Consider the following 25,010-nt stretch of genomic DNA (forward strand, 5'->3'; position numbering starts at 1 on the left):
GTCATCATGGAACTAAGTACAGAAGTGTGGGCGTTTCTGCATTGCCACCCTGTCTCTAAGGCTTTCCTGCACTATGAATGCCTCAAAACGAGCCACACATGTCTCTCAACAGAGATTCTGGAGACCACACACGGAGCATGTCCACCAGGGGGTGGTAGAATTTACCCGTGGACGGGTTGCGGCAACGTGGTTTCTCCATCCGTCCAGTGCCTGCCTGGCTTGCAAAGGATCCAGCACAACGTCAGAGATGCTGAGGGGAGGCCGGTCTTTCTGCATCACAGTCCTGGTAGAATGTTCTCTGGAGACCACAGATTCATTACATCAGAAAGGGCAGAGCAAGAGACATGGAACACACTGGGAGATCCAACACTCTCTGGACTTAAGATGTAATTATTGCCTTGAGGTTTTTTTTTCTTTCTTTCAGAAAGACCTCAATCAAATGGGGTGAAAGTTAAGTCAGTGAGGCTCAGGCATGGGTGTTCTTTCAGAACGTGGGGCTCACACTGCTCTTTGGAAAAAAAGGAATCCATTGCTACTCCTCTACTATTTCCCTGATCTGTTTGGGAGCAGGCAAATTGACCTGATAAAACAGTGATAGATTTGTCAGATTAAGACAGTAATTTACTCCCATTAATTTGAGAGACAACAGTGTCTCGCAGTGAGAAGAAATATGGCTACCCGGGTGGGATACATTTAAATTCATTAGATTTTCTGGCTTTCATCTGAGACACTGAGATTTTTCCTTCTCAGCCGATAAATCCTTTCAATTGTTACTTCAAATGGCACTAAACAAGCACTCATCAATTTATATTTTGAATTCTCCTAACAGTATCCAGTTGGATAAATCTGTTTAATTAGCAGTGGGTTGATGCTTTCTTGGCCTACTGCAAGTCCAGTCACCAGAATAAAAGAAAGGCATGGAAAGCCGCTGGTTGGAAAAACATGCCTCCTCTGATGGCAGGGAACGAGAAGAGACATTCTCCCAACAAATGTTAACCCAGGGAGAAAAAAATTTGAATATATACAAAAGATTAAATTAACAATAGATGAATGGCAAATGAGAAAGCTGCCAGTGACCAGACTTTCTCAGGAGCCAACCTTTCACAATATGGATTATTCCGGATAATTCATGGTTTGCCACCCTTTATTCTTTGTCTCCTCTGTAATATCCAGGGCTCATCTTAGACAGATAATGAGGGCATTATCATATTCCTTAACTAAGTCGGACAAATTGCCTCGCGCTTCCTGGTAAACCAACCTAGGGCTCTGTCATTAGCCTCGTCTAATTGTTCCAAATAAAGTCTTTGCCTTTTTACCGCCCCAACTTTATTTGTCAATACTCCAGCAAGAGCGACTGTTCCCTTTCCTGTCGGGCTCCGTGAATATGCTAGTCACTAGGTAATCTTACAGTTAATCCAGGCCACAGCATGGTAAAATGTAAGAAAATGTAAAGGTCAAAAACATGTTTCTATTATGAAAAAAATGAATGATAATGACATAATTTTTTCAGCTCATCAGGCTCTTTGCTAAGTGCTTCTGTTATTGCCAGATCAGTGGTGTGTAACAAAGGAGTGCTTTCTGTAGCCTGCTTCATTAGCCTGCCCTGTAGGACCTCACCTCCAGACCTTCACTAATCTGCTGGCCAGCTCAATAGTCTTGTTAGCTCTATTCACTTCCTCCTGACAGCGGATTTTCCCAGCTGTAGCCCTCCCAGAGGTCGTGATGGAGGCAGCCAGGTTTGTGTCTAGTTCCTTTAAATAAAAACAGTGAGAGACAACTCTGGACATTGTCAGAACAAGGGAAAATATCGCTGCTGACTTATTTTATATTGCAGAAAGTTAAATTATACAGTGTGCCCCAGAAATAGACACAACGGCGGACCGGGGACTGTGCCAATTCGCACAATAAGAAGGTGCAGTAGGGAAAATGGAAGAAAAGGATATTCGGCAGTTTATGTAATTTTTGTTGTTTGTTCAAAACAGCATCGAGGGGGAAAAAAAGAAGAAAGAAAGAAACATACACACAAATTCAAAATCCTAGAGGGAAATGGAGAATGCCATTTTCCAGACGAATTACCTGAAGTCGTGAAGATTTAATACAATTGATTCGCCTGTACCATTAGTGCCAATGACACACTTCGTACAAAGTGTCCCAAAACATCTTGTATTGAGAGCTGATGGCAAGAGAAAACCCAGGAGAAGCTTTTAAGGTGGGATTTAAAGAGCTGTGAGGAATCAACAGCTCGGGGGGAGGGAGCTGGCGCTGGGGAGCTAGGGCCACCCCTGGAAGAACTGAACTTCCAGGGGAAGATGTGATGGAGAAAGGGAGATGGGGAGACAGTGGTCCCAGGGAGTGGAGGGCAGTGGCGAGGATAAGCGGAAAGAATGGGTAGGAAAATGAAGGCCATGCCTGTAGCGTGTTCCAGAGAGTCGAGAGACTTGGCCGGTTCTTTGCAGGACGGGGTGGTGAGAGGAGAGAGAGCTGCAGAAGAAAAGGCCATGTTCAAAAAGAATCAGTGTTCAAGTAGCAAAAGAACTATTTGTGTGTCTGTGTGTGTTGGATTTGCTGTTCTTTCGCAACCAATCGTCTACTCGTTTAATGTTTATAAAGAATTCCCATGAAGACATGGAGACAGCTGATGCTCTCAGCAGTATGCTGGGATGCATCTGTAGTGGCGAATCAGAAAGCTCATGGCATTATGTAGAATTTTGTTGTCACAATTTTATGAAAACATATTAACACTGGAAATAATTAGTAAGAATCATGAAAACTCTCTTCTGATATGTAACAAATGAGAATCTCAAAATTACTTTGCCATGACTGCCTGTTACCCAGGGGCTGCTGAGCTGTTATCTGTCTGTTCTATACTCAGGGAAACTGAGGCCAACAGCCTGGCGGGAAACGGGAAAGAACTGTTCACAGAAGCTTAGGGAAGACCCCAGCCAGTATTTCTTGGGCCCATGGAATCATTTCTTAGACTGGCCCCGATCTAGTCACCACTCCCAATTCCTCAAGCCAGTTAAGCAATCCCCCACTCCAACCTTCTGAGTTTTCTTCTTCCCTCCCTTCTTCCCAAACAGCGGGCTCGTAGTTGTCCACCTGCAAAAACCAATGTAGACCGTTAAACTGAATTAGGAGGAAAGACCAAACACTGCGAAGTCTTTCTAATATCTATGGTGCCCATTTGTATTGGTGGTAACACAGATGGCAAAGTGGGCAGTCTTTCGTCAGGGAGAACATCGCCCCTTGCGCCCTAGAACCCTCTGATTAATAATATATTAGACAAATGGCTGCTGTATCAGTTTGCTATTGCTGCCATAACAAAGTTCCACAAACTGGGTGGCTCAAACGACAGATATTTTTTGTTTTGCAGTCCTCAAGGCTAGAAGTCCAAGATCAAGTTGGGCAGGACTGGTTCCTTCTGAGGGCTGGGAGGGGAAATCTGTTTCAGGTCTCTCTCTCAGCTTCTTGGGCTTTGCTGGCCATCTTTGGGGTTTCCTGGTTTAAAGATGCCTCACCCTGATGTCTGTCTTCATCTTCACATGACGTTCTCCCTGTGTGAAAGTCTTCAAATTTCCCATTTTTATAAGGACATCGGTCATATTTGGTGTCCTTATAAAAGGACTTGATTTTTACTTGATTAACTCTGTAAAGACCCTGTCTCCAAATTCAGCCACAGTCTGACTGAGGTTCTAAGGGTGAGCACCTCAGCATATGAATTTGGTGGTATGCTGTTTAACCCGCCACAGCTACCCAGTGCCAGACACTGTGCTGTGAACTTGAAGGCAAGGGAGGGCACAGAGATGAATAAGGTATGGCCCCTGACCTCACATGCTCACCACTTAGTGAGAGAGGTGGGTTGATATGGCAAACGAAGGCAAATAAAATAAAAGAAGGGAATTTATAGCCAACTACAGCCACAAAGAGCCTGAAACTGAGAAGCGCAGGCAGTCTGTTTCTGGGGAAGGGAGGGCGGAATACAGTGGAAGTTGCTGCAGCAGGTGCCCTGCTGTGCTGGGAGGGCCAGTGCTCACCATCTTGCTGTCAGGTGGAGAGCGATCCCCTGGTTCTGTGACTCAGGTGGGTCAGAGAGCAGAGTACTTGATGATGGGGTCAGGAGGAAGGGGGAGGAGGCAGGGCAGGTACCCATAGTGATGGGAGCTGTGACTTCAGCCCAGATGCGTCAGGGACCTCTGGGGACCCAGTGGAGGGGAGAGGGGTCGCCTCACGGGGCCTCTGCTGCTCCACAGACCCCGGGGGAAAGCAGGCCCCGGATGTCTCTCCTCCATCAGCATGAGGAGAGTAGAGAAACTTCTACCAGAGCAGCGGCACAATCTTGAGACTCACACTCTTTATGGAACATTACCGAATTTCAAAGATCTGTGGTTTGACCGTTCTTTGGAAAATCATTTGAGTTCATTCTGGAGGGAAAGAAAAAAGTTGGGAACTGGAAAGAAGAGAGGAAAGAAAGAAGGTGGGGATGCTGGAAGCCCAGTGGCGGAGAGGGGAGGGGGTGGAGTGAGGGACTTCTGAGAGAGGAACCCAAACAGGACTCTGGGCTGTTATTCTTTACATGCTCAAATCCACCCTCGACACCACTAGTCAGAGTTATAGCTCTAAAACACAGACTGATCCACCCTAAAATGATTTGTTACCGTTCCACCACCTCTAGGACAGCGTCCAGACCCGCTGGCACATCACATGGGAAGCTCCCGAGCTGGCTCCTGCCTCTCAAACTTCCCTCCAGCTCTTCCCTGCCCCCACCTCCACCCCTGACTCACAGAGCTACTGCCCGTTCCCAAAATAAGTCATGCTGTGTCACAGACGGAGCCCTGTCCATGCTGTTTTGTCTGCAGAATCTTCCAGGCTTCCAAACTTGCTCCTCGTTCGTGTCGCCTCCTTTGCAAAAGCTCTCCCTGAACCCCAGACAAAAGTAGTCACACCTTCACCCTCCTCTTAGTTCACACAGCCTTGTTGCTCATCAGAGTCCAGTACAAATACTGTTCTATTATAATGACATAGTTCTCATTCGTCTCCTCTAGGAGACCGTGAACCACTGTAGGAGAGCAGCTTCTCCTGATTCATCTTGGAGGACCCAGCACCCAGCCCTGGCCCGGCTCGAAGCTGATACACAGTTTCCGCTGAATGAGTATCAATTTGCAAGGCTTAGGAAAGAGAGGGGAAGACAGAAACAGCGAGAAAGAAAGACAGACTAGATGAGGGGACAGAAAAGACTGTAGAGGAAAAGCTGAAGAGTTGTGATTCTTCACGGCCCTGAGTTCACCCGTTCATTGGGTAGTTACGGGTTAGCCGGCAGGCACTCCAGGGACTGCGGAAGTGGGGACCGAGGCTGTAGTGCCTGTCCTCAAGAAGCCCTGCATGTAGGCGGTGATGCGGGAGGGATGCGCACCGAGGCGGTCACAGATGGAAGGGCAACCAACGAGCCAACCAGTGTGTCCCACAGAGTGACATCGGGGAGGGGCAGGGGCAACTGGCCAGGCCTGCAGGAGTGCAGGTGTTCTGACCACTGAATAGGTTTGCTCAACAAGAGCAATGGATGGAAAGCAAAGGAACAGGAGTAAGGAAACGACTGATGTTTGACTTGTAGAGGAAAGTTTTAAAAACTGAGCGTTTTTAATTTTTACTTTCATATCTGAAACTAGCCGGGCTTGCAGAGTGTTCCTTGAGGTAGAGCTCTTCTGGTTCTCTCTGGAATATTTACAAAGGTAACTGAGGTAGTTGGGGATTCAGCCACCTGGGCAGTTTCTTAAGGTTGATACTGTTCACTGTATCAGGAGGAAAAGGTTTATAATTTTATTTTGGCAACTTTCTTTTTTTTTTTCTGGATTCATTGCGGTTTTTGTTAGTGAAGCCACAAACCACTCACTCCACCCCAGGGTCTGTACCCCTAGCGCACGGCAGACTCTGGAGATGCGGAGACAGGTGCCCACACTCCCAGCACAGACAGCGGCACCACGAGCTCACATCACACAGCACTCCCTTTAGAAGGGCTGGTGCCTTCAAGCTGGTGAGGTTTTCTTTTTGGTCCTCTTTTTCCGAGTCTGTTTTGTTTGACTATAGTCTTTTCCGACACTCCGAAAAGAAGTGCTAAACAGATGAAAGGTAATGTCAGTATTCCTCCATTTTCCCCATATGGCTGATAAGACATACCCCTTCTCTTAGAGGATGTGCATATCAATGTGATTAATATGAAAAAAAATTTGTGTCCAAACCCCTTTCTTTTCCAGCATCCCTCTCTTTTTTTCCCCCATTCTTTTTTCTTTCTTTCTTTTTAAGCATTGCCCTTTTCAAAACAAGGGGAGATTCAGCACAGTTCCCGTGCCCCAGCAAGCCAATGGTGTCACATCACTATGGCAATTGCTGCCCAGGGCAGGAATGCAGAGCAGCTGTAATTGTGCAACGCCTTATTGCTGGTGCATGTCAATCAGAACCTATGAATTGAGAAAAATTTGCTCTGTTCATTCTGTTAAATGATGTATCCAATTAAACCTGTTAGAATTCATGATCTTCAGTCAAGGTTAAATGAAAGTAGTTACTCCTGTCAGCTAGGTGATTAAATGCTGCCTACATCAGGCACATTTATGTGCAAAATTAAAATTTTGGTATAAAGCATGAATCTTTATGCTTGCCAGTTAATTATCTTGCGGTTCCTCCACTTATTAAATGCCCACTGCATTTCTTCTTAATCATCAGCTTCCTTTCAAAACTTATTTCATACTTCACATTACACCAGATTTCAATGTTTAAATGAAATGAAATGCCTTACCAATGAAAACTTCCTCTTTCTGAGGGCTTGACTGTACTATGCTACTGAAAATAATCATTATTAACATTTTCTCATCATTATGTACAAGTACTTCTAGAAGCCAGGTTGACTGATGCCAAGGCGTCCTGGAAGTGATCCCCGTTTAGACTCTAGCAAGGCTTGGTTCTAGCCTGGATTCTGTTTCCCGCCAGCTCCCTTACCTCGACCACTGCAGGCTGCCAGTGTGCAAAGCCTCTTGCTGAAGTTAGGGTAGGGTTTCTTTTTCCTTTCTGATCTACTAAAAGGTAACAGTGAAATGAGTTACTACTGTACATCAAAAGTGCATTAGAAACAGATGGGGATGCGGTGGAGAATACTGCTTCCTTTTCAAAAAATAAAACGGAGACCTAACCACCTCGGGTCTCAGGCATACACAAATATTGCCTCTGCTGTTGGGTTTTAAAATGAACGAAAAGTACAAAGTAGAAATGACACAGTTCCTTGGTACCCGTGGTTCCCAAATACAGCTTGATGGGAACAGTAGGAAGCCACAAAAACACTGTGTCAAATACTTCTCTTAGAAGCATTTCACACTGTAGAATCTACCTTTTGGGACTGTTACTTGTTTGTTTTTGCAAAGAAAAACTCAACAACAATTGCATAGAATTAAAAATTTTGCAACACACTTTCCCCTACTGATGTTATTATTTCAGATGTTTATTTCTCTTCTTCTGAGGCAGATGAAACCCTTATAAATTTTTTAACTTAAAAATAAATTCCTATTATTTAATTGACCCACAATAAATGATACCAACAGAGCCAATGTAATGGAAAACAATTTTCATTTTATTTCATTCTCTGTGTCATGTTTCATATTTTCTCAATCTTTTCTAACCACAAAGCATCCAAGAGCCACAAGAAAAATATATTTAAAGATGAAAGGTATAAATTTTCAATTTAGTTGTTGCAAGTATTTAAACAAAAATACTTCCCTTGCTAGGAAGTTATGAAATATTCTTCTTAAATGAACGTGAAAGGGGCTGATTTCCATGAGAATGAAAATAGATTTATTAACAAATGCAACGGAAGAAGTGTTTTTCACTGAATAATATTAATGAATTAACTAGCGGTTAGCGATGGTGCTGAGCAGCCGCCTATGTGGGGATGTGTTAGAAACTCATTTTTACTGCAGATGTGCCCTCAGACACACCCCATATCAGTAACAACACCCTGTCACCCTTCTTGATTTTACAGCTTTCCAATATCAACGTCAACTTTAAAAAAAAACGGAACTCGGGCACCAGTGGGTTAAAGAAGTGATGAAACTTGAACTCAAGCAAATGTTGGTTCTTCATTTGTTGCAAAGACTAGCCTCATGTGTGGATGTGAGTGGATGGACCTGGATCTCAAGGGGTGGGGTGTGGGTCCTCGGTGGGGTAGAGGGGGCTACGAAACCCCTGGTCACCTTAGGACCAGCTGCTGATGACAATGCTGATCCCAGCCTTCAGAGAAGGGTGGGTGTAGATGATGGCTTCTCGCCCTTCTAACCACCTGGCTTTGGACTCTCGTTCACTCTCCTCACCTGCTCTTCAATAGCTGCTGCTTGGATCCCTCAGTTTTTTGCCATCGAATCCATCCCTTGGATGAGATCTCAGCTTTGCTCAGATATAAGGCCTCATAGATCATTAAAGAGAGAGAGAGACAGGCTTGAGTCAGGTAGGGGGCATTGGGGGTGCCAGAGGATAAGGGCTTTTTGAACATATGGAAAGGAGAGGATGGAGAACATTGAATTTAGGATCTATTTCTGGAAGAATAATGCACATAGTTGGAAGGAATCTGTTGCTGTTCTAGACCGTTAGGGTTGGGGAACAGTTCGGAGAGGTCTCTCGTGCAAGGAGCGTGCTAGAGTAACAGCGGGTGTTAGCCCAAGTGCCGCCTGCGGGGAGGAGCGGCCACTAAATTCCAGGCTGTGGTTTTATTCAGGGGCCATCACTTACGTCCTCGTAAGCTCTTCACCTCTTCAGCGCTTATCTTATTTCCCACAAAATGAATGCTGAAGCATCTTTAAAGAACGCTGGTTTAAAGTGGTCCTAAGTGGTGACCCTGGGTGCCCACAGGTCTCATTCTGGTTGCAAGGAGGTTGTTAATGTGGGGTCCAGTAAAGAAAGGTGGAAGCCGGAGCTCTCCTGGGCCCTGTCCTGAGGGCTAAGAGGCTGGGGGAGGGTGTATTGCACTGGCAGTTAGAAACAAAGGCTGAGGATGAAGCCAACAGCAGGGGAAGCTCAGAGTAAGCAAATATCTGTTTGAGTTAATTCTCACAAACTGGTCTCTTTTTGTGTGACCACACGTGTGTTTTATGGGTTCGATGTCGGAAAAGCAGCGTCTTTCCTGGGACCTTTTTCTTTTCTTTCTTTTCTTTTTTAAAAAAAAAAATCATTTAGAAACAGGAACAATTTTCTGTTCAAATGGTTGCTGTTCCTAAGTGGCTTAAACACTCCCAGTGGGAAGGACAACAGCCCTCTCAGAGGCAGAGTGGCCTCTGTCTGTGAGAAATATTCACCTACGGGTCTGCTTTTCTGGCTTGCTTTATCACCAGCTTTGCAACTTGGAGATGTAACGTAGCTTGAAATCCACCGTGTGTTTAGCCCTGCTTTGTCAGCCCACCTAGCGACATATTGGGCTGTTTTGTAGCCCCGCTGCTTTCCCAGGTCACACAATACCACGGCAAGTAGAAGGACTGGGTCCAATTTAATCAAAGGCTTTTGATTGCACAAAGCTTAGAGCCTCGTTCCGACAGGGAAGCCTCTTCTGGAACAGGGCGAGAAGGGGTTTGGTATGGAGCAGACACACTGGTTTAAAGCTCCATGCAGAGAGATTGATCCCCCTCCGGCTGCCTGGCAGCAGCCCAGGCAGACCACCGCCGCTGCAGATGCTCCCGCTGGGGACGGCGGGGACCTGGAGGAAGGACCGCCGCTTCCGCTGCTGTCGGGAGACCGGTCTGCTGGGGCTTCGGGCTGCCGCCGGCGTTTCATTTAACCTCCAGATCGGGGTGAATTAAACAAGAACAGGTGGCATCACACCTTGGGCTGGTTCGCAGGTTGGCAGAGACGGGCTGGCTCACCAGTGTACTCTGCGTGTCAGAAGGTGGGCAGCTTCAAAGGCATGCACTGGTGTTAGAGAGATGGATGTTTTCACCTTGTCACTCTCGTGACCTGAAGTTGGAAAGGTAATTCATCTAATAGGCATCTCCCCTCCTTAAAACAGAGATGACAGTATTTTCTTCTTTCCAGTCTCTTGGAGTATAGATAGGATGGCATCTCCAAAATGCAAACACCAAGACTGCCTTTATTGCCTTTGTTGATTTGCCATGAATCATTTTCCAGGGAGTAAGAAATTTCCTTAGAACACAGTTGGAGAAGGAAAAGTAAAGTCCACGTATAACCAAGCAGACATTGTAAAACTGGCAGCTCATAGCTTTCTCTGGTGGTCTTTGGTTCAGCTCATGAGCGCATGGGGACCTGCAGTGATGCTGGTGTGCGGGGTTATGTAGCTTGTGTGCAGGTAGGACAGGCGTGCGTCATCCCTATTCCTGTGTGAGAGGATTCTTGATGCTCTCAAGCTGGCTGTGTTTCAGTGGTACTAGATATGTGGAGACAGAGATTAGAAGTGTGAGTTTGGTTTGAAATATTTTATATCATAAAGATATTTACTAAAAATCTCCCTTCATTTAAAATGCTTCCAGTATGACAGTGGCTATACCCAAATCTGCATTAATGCTAAGGAAAAAATCTGGAAGATTGCCTAAGTTTCTTAGGGATTTGGGCTTTTCAGCCAATTTGGCCAGGCATGTCCCAGGGCAAGGGGGGAACTGGTGTTTTCATCCAGTTTGTACTAGTTCTGTATCTTCAAACAAAATCAGCACTGGAAAATGGTTTGGAAAATAAATTGAGAAAGGAAGAAAAAGTAGAGAGCTATTTTAGAGGGAAGGACGAATGTCAATTCAGTAGCTAATAAACACAAGAAAGGACAGAGAATCAATGTCAAGGCGCTCTGTGAGATACGTGTTTAAAAGAGATGGAGGACGTGTTCAGTTAATGATGCAGATTTCTTTCTCCCACATAGGGCTGGGATAACAGGGACTAGCATTTCCCCGCCTGAGTCCCCTCACACACATTTAGGCTGTTACACAGCAGGCTTTCTTGGACCCAAGGGAGGGTGGCAGGGGGGTATGGCTCAAAATCTTAGCCACGGGACCTAGGCCAAGGTCTGGGTATGAAACTGGAAATATGCGAGAGAACATATGGTTTGGGGGAGGCAGCCCCTGTCACCACCTCCATGTCTCCAAAAGAAAGACTCCTGAACTGTGGGATGAGAGAGAAATCAGAGTTTAAGAGAAGACCGTAAGAGTCAGAAGTTTGTGACCGTTCCTCCTAGAGCATTTCCCCCACGGTGGCTTCCACTCATCGTGTGTGCACATGTGTGAGTGTGTGTGCACACGCACGCACGTGACAGGCCCCCAGCTTAGTGACGGCTCTGAGAGTGGAGGAACACTGCCCCTTCCTGCTCTCTGCGCCCCACGGTGAGTGTGCAGCACAGAGCTGTCCGTGGAGCCACGCGGACCGTGGTTACACAGTTACTACTGGGCAGCGTGTGGGTAGCTGAGCACTGGCAGGCCTGAGAGGTGGTGACATGCTTCCCTGCATGGCCCAGCCTGGCGTGGGTGTGACGCCAAGGGCAGGCTGACCTGGAGGTGCTCTGGGGCTGCTGTGAGAGGACATGGGCCCTATGACTGAAGGCCTGACGGGGATATCACCACGCTGGGGGATACCAGCAGGCAGAGTGAGGATACCTGGGAACCAGGCAGGATACAACCATTTCTGAAGATGCGGAGGTGAAGATGCAGGTCGAGGACCAGTGCCTCCACTGGATGCCATGATGCTACATAGTGCTGGGAACAGAGATGACAGGCCTCCCCGGAGGAAGAGGGGGAGCGCAAATTAACCAGATTTACTCTGAATTAATTAGGTCAACCCTGATTTGATTACAAATTTGAAAACATTTTCCATTAGTGGGCAAAATGGAGGTTTGAGTTTCTTTTGAGCTAGAAACTTAGTTTGTTATAGAAAAGTAAAGAGGGTTACAGTTTTTGAAAGCCTGAGTTGTGGGTTAAGAAATAGGTCTATTTCCATACCAAATTAACTAGATTCTGAGACACTAACAAATGTTTGGCTGAATTTTAAAGCTGGGCATTTGGAGTTGGGGAGACACAGCTACATGCTTGAATCTCCTCTGAAAACCTTTGATACACATGATTATTGTAGCCTCAAAACTGTAATCTGTATAAGGCTCAAGTTTATCTCTCATTGTTTTTTGAACCCTAAACTTTAAAATTCATTTATTTGCTAAAATATTTATTAAGCACTTACTATGTTTCGGTTTTTGTCTAGTTATGGAGAGTCATTTAAAAATGGCTTCTCTGACCTCCAAGAGCTTAAAGTTTATTTTTTTACAAATAGTGCACAGATATCTCACTCAACACATTTATGTCATTAAAGCAAAATGGTAAAAGTCGTCTTTAAATATAACAAAATTCAGAACCTTAGACACCCTGCATACTCAGTATACTATCATTAAATGACGTTCATGGGGAACCGTGAAGAGGAGAGTCAGCACAGCATGAATAAGTAAGGGCATAGGCTCGAGTCAGGCTGCCTGGGCTTGGATCCCTGAGCTGGCACTCGCTAGCTGTGTGGTTTTGGGCAAGTTGCTTAACCTCTCTGTTTTTCTATTTCCTCAGCTGTGAGCTAGGAATACTAATAGTGCCTACCTCATAGGGGTGGTTATGAGGATTAAATGAGTTGTTATGCACGTAGCACATTTTACAAGGTCTGGTGGAGGGAACAATAGGATTACATATGCATCTATGCCTTTGTGTAATACATAGTAATGCCTGTGTTTTAAAAATTGCTCTTCCTCTGCTGAAACCTAACAAACAACTCTATTCAGTGGATTCTGTAGTGCAGAAGGTAAGAATATCTCTTTCTTAAGTTTACACATTTAATTCAGCAAGTGACATTACTCTTGCACATAAAAAATATGATGGACCAAACAACCCCCAGAATATTGTCTTCGCAGTTACTACAGCCAACACGACGTCTCCCAGTGTGGAAACTGCCACAGATATTAAGAAGCACACATGTATAAAATACTTGAAAAATGAAGCACCAGATTTAGTTAAATATACGTCTTTTTGAATTGGCTGTGTGATAAGAGGGAACCGGTTGATAAAGGGCAAGAGAAATGCTAAATATGTGTCGTGACAAACAGTGAAAAATTAAGGATTGTAACTAACATTAATTACATTCCAGTAAGATGAATAGGCCGCTCATCATTAATGAGAACATACACCTTTGTCTAAGTTTCACATCCACCTGTGATGAATGTGCTAATGGGGACAAAATACATCATAGTAACATTTGAATTAACAGCGCACTAATAGATTGACATATGAGTATGAATAAAGCATTTAATCATATAAACTATACCACACCCGAGAGCAAATTTTTCTATATCGCCTACATCACATCCAAATGAGTCTTATTTCAAATAATATATTTAGGGTACTGTCCATATTGGATGATGTTCTAGAAAGAGGGTCGAATTATCACATTCCAGTAACTTCACTAAGGTGCATGAGGAGATTCTTCAGTCTAACTCGGATGAAATAAAGGAAACTCAAACACTGTATGGATTTCTCAAGCTGTTGTGTGTGTCTAATCTTTAAACCTAGATTCCTAGTGTATGTGCTGCTGATAAAATGTTATCAACTTAATACCAGACAGAATGTACACTGAGTAAAATCAGGCTTCTGTTCTACGGAGAGTTCTATGAAAAGTCAAATATATCCTTTTTCTTGGTACCCAGTATCATTTCTATAGCAGTTGAACAGGACCTTGTAAATAAGGCAGTGCCACGTTATTTTGATAGATGTTGGATTCCTAATATATTAAGTAATATTATTTGAAGCCTCGCCCACCGTGATTAAGCATTCTTGGAGGAGAGCAATTATGCATATATCACAACAATGGGGATGGCGGGTGTATGTTTATCATCCAAATCCTTTCCTGTTAGAGAAAATATGTGCGCTGTGTGATCTTTTCAAGAAATCCTGAGATCACGTCTAAACCACTGTAGTCCTTATACTTACTTAAATGTCGGGAGTTAAAAACAATTTGATTGTGTTATAATAATAATAGCTAGAGGCCTTTCAAAAGGTACTGTCAGTCATCAAGCACTCATTCAGTCACTGAGCTCCTAGGTGCCAGGCGCCATGGCAGTGCTCAGACAGATCTGTGGATCTGAGGACAAGACTGGTCTCCAGGGACTAGTCGTGGGGAGACGGAAGTACCAGCAAGCGTGCTGGAACCTCAGCTGCCGACGTAAGCTGTGTAGACCTGGGACGGAGGCCCCGCTGGGGCGCTGATGGGTGGGGATTGCTTGGGGGCAGGGTGATCACTTACAACAGGAGAGAAGGAGCTCCTGGCAAAAAAACAAAAACCAAAAACCAAAAACCAACCAACCAAACAACCAAACAAACAAACTCATCAGGAGAGAAAAAGGGAGAATTTAATGCTGTCACTCAGCTGTTGCTCTTTGCCACCTCCCACAGACAGAGGCTCAAAGGGCTGAGAAAAGACCAACATTAAAAGCAGTTCTCTAAAATGTCTTGACCCATCGGAGCACAACAGTGTAGCCCGTGAAACAGCGGATCCCAAATGCTTCGGGGCAGCTCGTTGCAGGACGGAATGGAAAGGGTGGAAAATGGAATATCTAATCAACTTTACACAAATAATTACTACGAACATGTTGCAGTAACAGAGGTAAATATGAAATGCTGTGGAGAGAGAATGGAGAAGAAAAAGAATCTTGTTAACATCGGTAGATATTTTCACAAAAAAGGTAATGTGAGCTGCATCTTGAAAAAAGAATATGAGTTTTTCAAGTGAAGGGGAGGAGCAGAGGAATTGCTGGCCACGGAAGACTAGGAACAAAGCCAAGGCCTGGGAGTCAGAGAAGGGCGTGGGGCGTGATGCCGCTGGGACGCAGGCTGCATGACGGTGGACGTGAGGGAGAAGGATGGCTGCAAAGTTTCGCGATATCTTTAAAAACAAATACCCTCTGTTTTTTTGAGAGAGAGGGAGAAAGTGATGTTCATATCCCTGTTTACAGGAAGACATTTGAGGCGGAACAAAGCAGCTTAATTTATTTGGCCATTGTTATTTCAACAACTGTGGAGTATTTTCAACAAATGTTTCAGACTTGAGCCAGCTGTTAGGAAATCTTACAGGAAACAAAGTACAGGGTCTGCCCTCCAGGAGCGCATGGTCTACTGTGGGGCAGAGGAAATCCGCAAGTAGAATCAGTTAAAGGAAAAACTTGTAAGAGCTATGCTGGGATGAGCCCAGCTGCTGTTAGCTACAGTTGGGCCACTTAACAGTCACAAAGTAAACGGCTTATGGGGTAAAATTCCTGGTGGAGGGAGTGTTTAAGGTGACCTAAGAATGATGAAAGGTGAAAGAACAGAATTAAAACAATAGTTCCTTGAAGTCTTAAACATCTTTCTACTCTACCCCACTGATCTCGGTACCTGGCACATAGCGGGCAATGCCTGCTAGTTGCAGTTAACAACTGTAGCGTTAAAAAAATCCTCCAAAACCGAGTAATATAAAAGTTAATTTCATTATGCTCATGGATTCTGCTTATCAGCAGTGTGACACAGCAGGAAAGTCTTACTTCTGCTCTGTGATATCTGGGACCGCCGGGATAAGGGAAGAGAAGCCGAGGATGACCGGGTCGCCAGGGGCTCCAAGGAGCTGAAGTTGTCATCACTTGCACAGCAGGTGGCTGATGCTGGCTGTTGGATAGGGCTTTAGCTGGACTGCCAGCCAGAATATCTTCACATTGACTGGTTTCTGGACTCACCAGTAGGTGTCTACTCCGGGCATCCAGTCATGTGTTTGTTGACTGTGCTGGCTATTGGCTAGAACCTCAGTTGCGCCGTCGGCCAAGATACCTACACATGGTCTTTCTATGTGGTCTCTCCGTGTGGGCTAGTTTGGGTTTCCTCACAACATGGTAGCAGGGCTCCAGGAGCAAGGTCTCCCACAATAGCGAGGCAGAAGTGCTCAGCATTTTAAAGCTCCAGCTTCAGAAGTTACATAGCATCAGTTTCACAGGACTCATTCCAGGAGACACAAAGTTCTCGGAGACACAGGTTCTCCGAGAAGGGACACACACCCTCCACTTGATGGGAGGAGTGTCGTGTCACATGGCACAATGGCCACATAGGATGGGGGGTACTCTTGTGGCTACTTTGGTAAAGACAGTCTACCGCTGCACCTAACAAATATCTGTTGAACAACGGAACAACTTTTAAAAATTAAAGATCTGAAGCTAACAGCAGGTAATGAAAGACTAACTTAGGTTTTTTAAAGATGAGATTTCTGAGACCACAGCAAGCATTTTTTCAAAAGTTGCCTCACTGGGATTTATTTTTTTAATTTTAATTTTTTTTACTGTTTTATGTGATTGATTTGTATTCAATTTTTAAAAAATTTTTATGTAACTTTTTAAAGGTTACACTCCATTTACAGTTATTACAAAATGTTGGTTATCTTCCCTGTCTCCTACAATACATCCCTGTAACTTGTCTTAGACCCAATAGTTTGTGCCTTCCACTGCCCCATCTCTACATCCCCCTCTCCACTGGTGTAACTGCTAATTTGTTCTACCTGTCAGTCTGCTTCTTTTTTGTTACATTCACTGGTTTGTTGTAATTTTTTGAATTCCACATATAAATAATATTTGTCTTTCTCTGTCTGACTTATTTCACTTAACATAATGCCCTCCAAGTCCATCCATGTTGCTGCAAATGGCAACATTTTGTTCTTTTTTATGGCTGAGTAGTATTCCATTGAATGTCTGCCTGTCTGTCTGTCTGTCTATCTATCTATTTTACATTTTTATCCATTCCTCTGTTAATGGACACTTAGGTTGCACTGTGATTTAAATGTTCTCACTGTGTTAACTATGTAGACCAGCATTTCCCAGAGTCTATTACATGGAACAGTCTTGTGAAGAAGAGTTTCATAAAAAATAAAATGTATGAAATGCTTCATCCATTTGCTCCTGTATCGGTTGTCAATTGCTCTGTAACAAACTGCCCTCCAAATCAGTGGTTCAAAGCAGCAGCCATTTCCTTGTTCACGCTGCTGTAGGTCAGGAATTTGGGCAGGGCCAGCAGGGAAAGCTCATCTCTGCTCCATGCAACAAATTGCTGTGTCAGAGATGGCTGTGTAACACCCATTACAGCTGAATCAATTGTCCTGATTCTGACTGGAGTTGAGACCTGCATGTACTGTGTATAGAGCTGAGCCGGCGTGTGCCAGTCACGTACCTGCCCACTTGTCCGGGGCTTGGTACTCCCTGGGCTCTATTAGAATGGCATGCTTTCCCCATCGCTGATGCTCTCTTCTGGAGAAGGGGCTTCAGTGGGTGAAATTCCTGGTCTTTCTGTGCTCCTTTGTCTACTCTGTCCCTGGAGAGGTGCAATGCCTTGTTGGATTGGTAAATTTGGGAAGAATAATGGGGCCTGCTTAGTTTGGCAACCCTCTCTTGCTCTGGGGAGCTACCTGTCCTCTGAGGACACGAGTTCTGCCCTGCTCCTTCCTTGCTGTCAGTCCACGTGGGCAGGACCCCTCCACAGGGCCGTCTGGGTCTAAGAGCCAGGACTGCCAAATCTGGGTTCAATTTTAACAAATCTATCTTCCTGAAAGGCCTAATGCCACGTCCTCCAACCTAGCCTCCATCAGTTATAAAGATAATATTCTGATCTCCATTTCTGTTTCTTTGTTTTATTTTTTAAGTTGCTCATCGAGGCTGGGAAGAAGGTTGATACTTGTTGAGGGGACCAACTTATAGACTGAGCATGGTGTCTGGGTTCAAACTATGATTGTGGGCAAGTTACTTAACTTCTCTGGGGTTCAGTTGCCTTATCTGAAAACTGGAATAATAATAGTACCTACTTACTAGATTATTTTGAGGATTAAGTGGAAAGCATTTATAATACCATAAAACAGTCAATAAATCCAGCCATTATGCATTCAGTTATTCATCCACTCATCAAATTATATTGTATGTGGATTTCCCTGGGTGCTGTGGATAAAAAGACAGAGAGGGTGGCTGCTTTTGTGTCACTTAGAATTCAGAAGGGGAGACAGGCAGTGACCAAGGAACTAAATACATACAAAAGATAACTTCAGAGCGTGATAGACGTTCTGTAGTAAGTAAACCAGGGGATGCGGTGGTGTGGAGGAGGGATGTGTCAGCTGGGGTGCTCAGGGAAAGTCTTTCATAGCAAGAAGCTGTGTAGCTGGCTGTGTCTGGGCAGAGGAAGCCCCAGTGCCGTCACTGAAGGAAGTACGGTGGGATCAGCAAAGCAATTCGCAAAGCCCGTTTTCGCAAGCATACCTTTGTCTGCCTTCCTCATAAAATTAAACACTGTTACTAATCTCAGAACACGACGGTTTTGTGCCTAAACATAACTTGGTTAATCTCCGGGTTCCTCAGGTGGTTTCCTTTGCCAGGCCTAGACTTTAGGGGTGCAGGGGATAGATAATTCCTTACCAAGATTAATAGGCATTGGGGGCCATCATCCATTTAGAGAAAGGAAAAAGGAGGGGGGAAGGTTTAATGAGACTTTTACTCCTGCAAGGGCTGTGAATAGTAACCTAGTACCATGGGGGTCTGACCTTAATAGCATGCATCGTACTCACTAAGGTCAGCATTCAAGTTAACAAAGAGTTAAAGCTCCAGCTCCACAGCGGGAGGGGCTGGGCCCACCTCCCCGCAGGAGAAGGAGGCTGACTGAAGGCTTGCTGAGGTTTCATCCGTCCTGCTGGCTGTTCACAGCAAAGACCTGTTGCTAACGGGTCTGCTTCCTTCTCTGACTCTGGCTAGCCTTTTCGTTGGGGGTGCATACAAACTCCTTGATACGATAATACCCTCCACTCCCCTAATACAAGACAGATCATATTTTTGTTTTGTGTATTTATCAATCACACCGGCAGACATGTTTTAAAAGAACATATTAAAAGCATATGGAGAAACGAAAATCTATTAAGTGAACAATGCAAGTTCTTTAACAAGAGTTCTGATGAAAGTTATCTGCCCCCTAAAAATCCAAATAAGAAAAATGACAAGTGACTAGAAGGTCTGTATTAGAAAGGCCGCAGATCTGGGTTCGAGCCCTGCCAACTGTTAGCTGAGCAAGTAAAGGGGGAAAAAACTAATTTTTGTTGAACTTCTATTATATGGCAGATTGTACACTAGTTGCTTTATGTGAAATATTGCACTTAACCTTCATAACATTTTATACAATAGGTGTTAATTCCCCCACTCTTACAGATGAGGAAACCGAAGCTCAGTGCAATGTTAAGTGTTCACGTGGTTCGTACTGGGAGCCCTGATCTGCCTAGGGCTGTCTGGCATCTCTGGTTGAGTTCTGCCTAGGAAACTATACTATGAGATCTCAAAATTCAACCACTTTTCACTACACCCCACCCTCACCACCCCATCCTCGTCAAAGCCACATCATTTTTCACCTGGATTACTGTGAAGTCGCTTATGTAATTACCAGCTTACTGTAACAGACTACTCCCAGCTGGTCTCCCTGAAAGCACTCTTGTGGCTTGTGATCTCATCTCAACAACACAGCAGAATGATCCTGTTAAGCGTAAGTCAGAACCCGTCCCTCCTGTTTAGAACTCTTCAGTGGCTCCCGATCTTACTCAAAATGAAAGCTGAAGTCCTTACTATGACCTGCAGGGCCCTGTGTGATCTGGCCACGGCTCACCCCTGCCCCAACTCCTGTGACCGCTCTGCCTTCTTCTCCCCCATCTCACTCTTACACTCTGCTCCGAACACGCTCGTCCCCTTGTTCCCTGAACTCCCCAGGCACAGTCCCATGTCAAAGCCTGAGACCCTCCAAGAACTTTAGCCCCTCAATCCAGCACTTCATATCCCACTTCCTTGCTTTATTTTTTCTCCTTTTAGCCTTTATCATTATTAAGCATGCTATAAATTTAACTTATTTTTCTTCTTTGTGGCTCTCTAGTGGTCCAAGGGAGAGAAGATGATGGCTTAGACCAGGATGGGAGCAGTGGAGATGGTGAGAAGAGATTGGATTCAAGGTAAATTTTGAGGTTATGGTGGCTGTATTTGCTGTGGGGTTGAATGTGGGATTGAGAGAAAGAAAGAAATCCAAGACAATGACTTGGTTTTGTCTTGAGTAACTGGGTGGGTGATGGTGCTATTTTCTGGGATACAGATGTTTGTTAGGAATGCCTTTTTTTTTGATAGGGAAAGTCAGCAGTTGAGTTTTACCTATATTAGTTTAAGAGGCATGTTAAATATCTAAAGAGAGATGTATATATATATATATATACATATATATATAGACATATATTAGACATATATATATATATATATATATATGTCTAAACCTCAAAGAAGAGGTCTAGACTGGAAAGATGAATTTGGGCAGCATCAGCATGTGGATGATATTTGAAGACGTGGGCCTTTTCAAAATCACTAAGAGAGAAAGTGTAGCCAGAGAAGAGATTAACAAATGATTCCTGGAGCAATCTGTGCTGGAGATTTAGTTTAGAAATCTATGTAGGAAAAGATGATGCAGAGTAAAGGAAATTCTTTTAGGAGCAAAGTCCAGGAGAAGGAGGGCAAGATGGGGTCCAGGGCATAAATGTACTACAGCATGTGACTACAGATACAGGAAAGTGTGTGGGATGAAAGGTGGGAAGTTGAAATGATTTTTATTTGATTGCATCCATATTTCTCTGTGAAATGTATGACAAGGTCTTCAGCTGAGAGTTGGGTGGGTGGGGATGTTGGAGATTTGAGGATTGAAGAGAAAGTGCGTAATAGTCATCTTGGGAGTAGGTTAATGAATTTGCCAGGGAAGTTTAGTTGTCAGACAGTGTCGAGTGCTCACAGACGATTTTTGGTCATAAATTAGAAATGGATCCTAATAGCATGGTTGTGCGACTTTTCTCCAGCAACATCCAGCTGCGTTGGGGCAGGAACAGAGTTTGTAGTTGCGTTTAAGAAGACTTGGGGTTTCACCAGGAGAGAACAATGGAGGGAGATGAGGCAAGGCAGTTAAGAATGTTTCAAAATGAGTTGGTGGGGAGGGTATAACTCAGTGGTAGAGCACATGCTTAGCTTGCACAGTGTCCTGCATTCAATCCCCAGTACCTCCATTAAAAAAAAATGATATGAAACATGGAGTGCAGGTGGGGCAGTGAGAGCTGTGAGGAAGCGGAGGACGGTGAGCACGTGGCTGGGTCAGTGGACTGGCATTCTCAAAGAATGTGCTGGAAGGACAGGGTGTGATGATCAGGGAGTGTTTGGCTTGAGGTTGAGTTTTCAGAAGTGTTTATATCTTACTATATGGCAGGCAGCGTTCTGGGCACAGGGGATGTCATAATGAACAGAACAGATATCCATGACATTTACAATCTATTGCATAAAACTGACAATAAGAAATAGACAATTAAACTATACTGTATACGTGTCAGATGATGATAAATGCTATGGACTAAAATAAGGCAGAGACGGAAAATAGGGAGTATTGAGGGAGGGTCATTGTCATGTAAAAGACGACAGTTATGGGAAGATTTGCTACGAAGGTGACATTTGAACAAAGGATGGAAGGAAGGGAAGGAGCTGACACAGAAGTATCTCAGGGAAGTGCAGTCGGGTAGAGTGATAACAGATGCAAGGACTCTGAAGTGGGGACATCCCTGGTGATCGAGAGGGGCAGCAAGGAGGCCAGTGGCTAGGAGGAAGTGGCCAAGAGGAGAGGAGTAGAGAGGAGTTCAGAGGGATAATGGTGATGGGGCTGAGGGTCAGATCCCATGAAGCCTTGTACCAGAATGTGGGGGGCTTTGGAGGTCATTGCAAAGATTTAGCTTTTATCTTGAGTATGGTGGGAAGCCATTGGAAGGTTTGGAACAGAGATGAGACTTCCCCTTAAAAGGATCACTATATCTGCTGTGTTGAGAGAATGCAGAAGGGGGACAAGGACAGAGGAAGGGAAAACAGCTGGGAAGCTACTGAAGTAATCCTAGTAAAAGACACTCATGGCTTGGATATGGGTGGTCGTGCTGGGGATGATGAAGAGTGGTCAGAATCTGGAACATTGTAAAAGTAAAACAAAAAGCCTTTGCCAGTGGGCTGGGTGTGAGATGTGTGTGAGAGAGCAGTCAAGGAAGAGTCTAACAATTTTGGCCTAAGCAACTGAAAGGTTGGAATGGATATTTACTCAGGTATAGATAATTGAGAAAGAATTCAATGTGGGTTGAAGACCAGGTTTTGGTTTTGACCTTGCCAGGGTTGAGATTTCTCTTAGATTTGTGAATAGAGATGTGGGACAAGCATCTGGGTATGTAGGATTAGAGATCAGGATTTAGTTTTATTTTATCCTGAAGATAAAAATTTGGTAATTATCCCAAGTCATGAGACTGTATGAGATCCCTGAGAGAATGTGCATGGAAAGAGTTGGGGCTGAATAATCAGAAGGGCATTCCAATGTTTAGAGGTCAGGGAAATGAGGAGGAACCAATAAAGTTACTGAGAAGAAGTATCCAGCAACACAGGAGGAGAATAAGGAGAGTGTGGTGCTTAGGAGACATGGGTTGTAATTACTGGCAATGACAAGGTCTAGGGTATGCTGATGTGAGATGGTTGAGGTGAGGTGGAGGGAAAGGTCTTTGGAGCTAAGGAGAGCAGGGAGCTGGGCATCGGGATGTTGGATGACCGTGGGGATGATGACAGGATTGTGCTGGAGAGGTAGGCAATTAAACCATGGGTTGACATCACCTGTGACTCCACTGACCAGAAGGCAGGGAGATGACTTCAAAGGTGGTAAAGTTTGGTGCTTCTCAAAGCTAGGATTTTTAAATGAGGAAGGACAGACATCTGAGAAGTTGCAAAGGGAGGCCAGATGAAATGATTGCTCCTCTTCCTGGCCTTGAGGTACTTGGGGAATAGGAGAGACACTGTCTTCAGCTGACACAGTCTTCAGCTGAGGGCTGGAAGTCATATCTTCAGGGGACAGCCTGGCTTCCTTTAGCAGGAAGATACATTTGGAAGAGGAAGAAGATGTAGATCAGTTTGCTGATGACACTCAGTTCCTAACAGCACAGTGGAAGGTTTTGGGAGGAGAGGAGGGTTTGGGGTTAGATTGGATAATATTTGTATGGTGAACATTCATCTGTTGGTGACCAAAGTGAGGGTACATATGCATTTGGGGTTAGTGTAGAGGAGCACAGGGCAAGAGGTCCAGCCTCAGGCTGGCGGTGTTATGGCAGCCAGGAAGACAAGATGACTGAAGACCAGCCTCAGGCTGGTCACACCCGGATGGGTAGGGTGGTGGGAGAGTAGAGTAAATCTCTCTAAGATGGCTAATTATAATAACGCTATAGTCATCAGAGTTGTAGGAATTTATCAGCAACTAGGCCAAAGACTGAGGGAAGTTTATCTGCAACTAGGCCAAGGAGTGATGAATTGCTTTTCATCCCAACCCACTGACTACACTAGTAAGTGTTGACAAAAAAACACCAAACTTTTGCTGATAAAATGAAGTGATACTGAGGAAATCTGGAAGGGAAAGAGAGAAGCCTTCCATGAACTCCAGGAAACAGCCAAATCATTCTTACATTTGGGAATGTGGAGTGAAAAATCAGGGCACAAGGAATCGATACCTTAAATCCAGCTTGGGAAGTCCTGTCTGTCCCAAATCCACCCTTTCAGGAAATATGTGGCTCTAAAGGTTACAAATAATTTTCCTGTACCATTAATTGTTATTATTTTTTGTGAGAATGAAATCACTGTGATTCATACTGCAACATAGATGCATGTACATCCATCCACAAACAAACCCACAGGATAATCTGGCCAAATAACCACCTGCACAATTCTCATTTGATGCAAAGGGGGTTGTTTTGAGGATGAAATGAAATGATGCATTATCTCAAGGGCTGTCACTAAGATTGTAATGAACATTTCCATATTTCTTGTATCTTCAAATAGAATAAATGGCTTAATGATTTGGAGTGAGTCAATTTAAGAAATTGGTGTCTTTTCCATTAATCACGGATTTCTCAGGGACAAGCATTTATCTTTGTATCTTCCAGTGCCTAGGAGAATGCTGGCACACAGTAGGCATTCAGTGAATGTTTGTTGAAATGAAGTGGAGTCCTCTTCCCTGAGCATTGCTACAACTATTTCCCACCTTCACTTTCCAGATAAGTTCCCAAACATGTTAGGGAGGGATCCTACAGCAAATGAAACATTTTACCAATCCCGTTCATGAAAGGAGATAATTTTGGACACATGTCTTCAAGAATTAATGTTTGGTGATCCAACATCTGAGCCAAAGTGCAAGCAACAGCTCCAGTCTACAGATAGTAATCTGAATTAAATGTAATAATATTTTGTTGTGCTAACATCTGTGTTGTTAGGACCATAAATACACATGATGTGGCCATATGATACAGGGAGAGCAATGGTTAAATGGTAAGGCTCTTGGCTGCCCTAATGAGATGGGGATGGCGAGTTTGGGAGGGGAGGTGCTCATTGCATGAAAGGTAATAACACTTCTATTCAGCATCATAGGGCATCCATTTCAGCTCAGATTTCACTCTGAAAATTCTTCTTCTAGGCAAAATGTAGAACACATACATTCAGAGAGAAAGCTTAGAGAGAGAAGAAAGCTCCAGGCCCATAGCAATGGAGAGAGAAGTCCTTCCTAAGGCAACAACTGGCAGCAATCTGGCAAAAAGCATGCTATAGATGGAAATGTTGTGTCTCTCCAAAATGCATATGTTGAAACATAATCCCTAGTAGATGGTATTTAGAAGTGGGGCATTTGGGAGGTGATTGGGTCAATGGGTGCAGCCCCCACGAATGGAGTTAGTGCCCTTATGAAAAAGGCCCCAGAGAACTCCCTTGCTCCTTCTGCCATATGAGGACACAATGAACAGACAGCCAACAATGAATCAGAAAGCAGTCCTTCATCAGGCATCAAGTCTGCTGGTGCCTTGACCTTGGAGTTCCCAGCCCCCAGAACCATGACAAATGAATGTTTGCTGTTTTAACCACTTGG

The 25,010-nt window shown here is 44.4% G+C and overlaps 1 long non-coding RNA gene across 2 annotated transcripts; it reads left to right on the plus strand.

Moving 5' to 3' along the window:
• Window positions 1-329: 329 nt before the first annotated feature.
• Window positions 330-6,637, plus strand: LOC140696612 (uncharacterized). 2 transcript variants are annotated; one of them, XR_012073114.1, is made up of 3 exons: window positions 330-386; window positions 1,983-2,209; window positions 5,043-6,637. It is a non-coding gene; the product is annotated as an uncharacterized lncRNA (long non-coding RNA). The 2 variants fall into 2 exon arrangements; XR_012073115.1 differs by lacking the exon at window positions 330-386 and adding an exon at window positions 1,648-1,736.
• Window positions 6,638-25,010: the final 18,373 nt, after the last annotated feature.

This window comes from Vicugna pacos, chromosome 5 (assembly GCF_048564905.1).
Source record: "Vicugna pacos chromosome 5, VicPac4, whole genome shotgun sequence".
NCBI lineage: Eukaryota > Metazoa > Chordata > Mammalia > Artiodactyla > Camelidae > Vicugna > Vicugna pacos.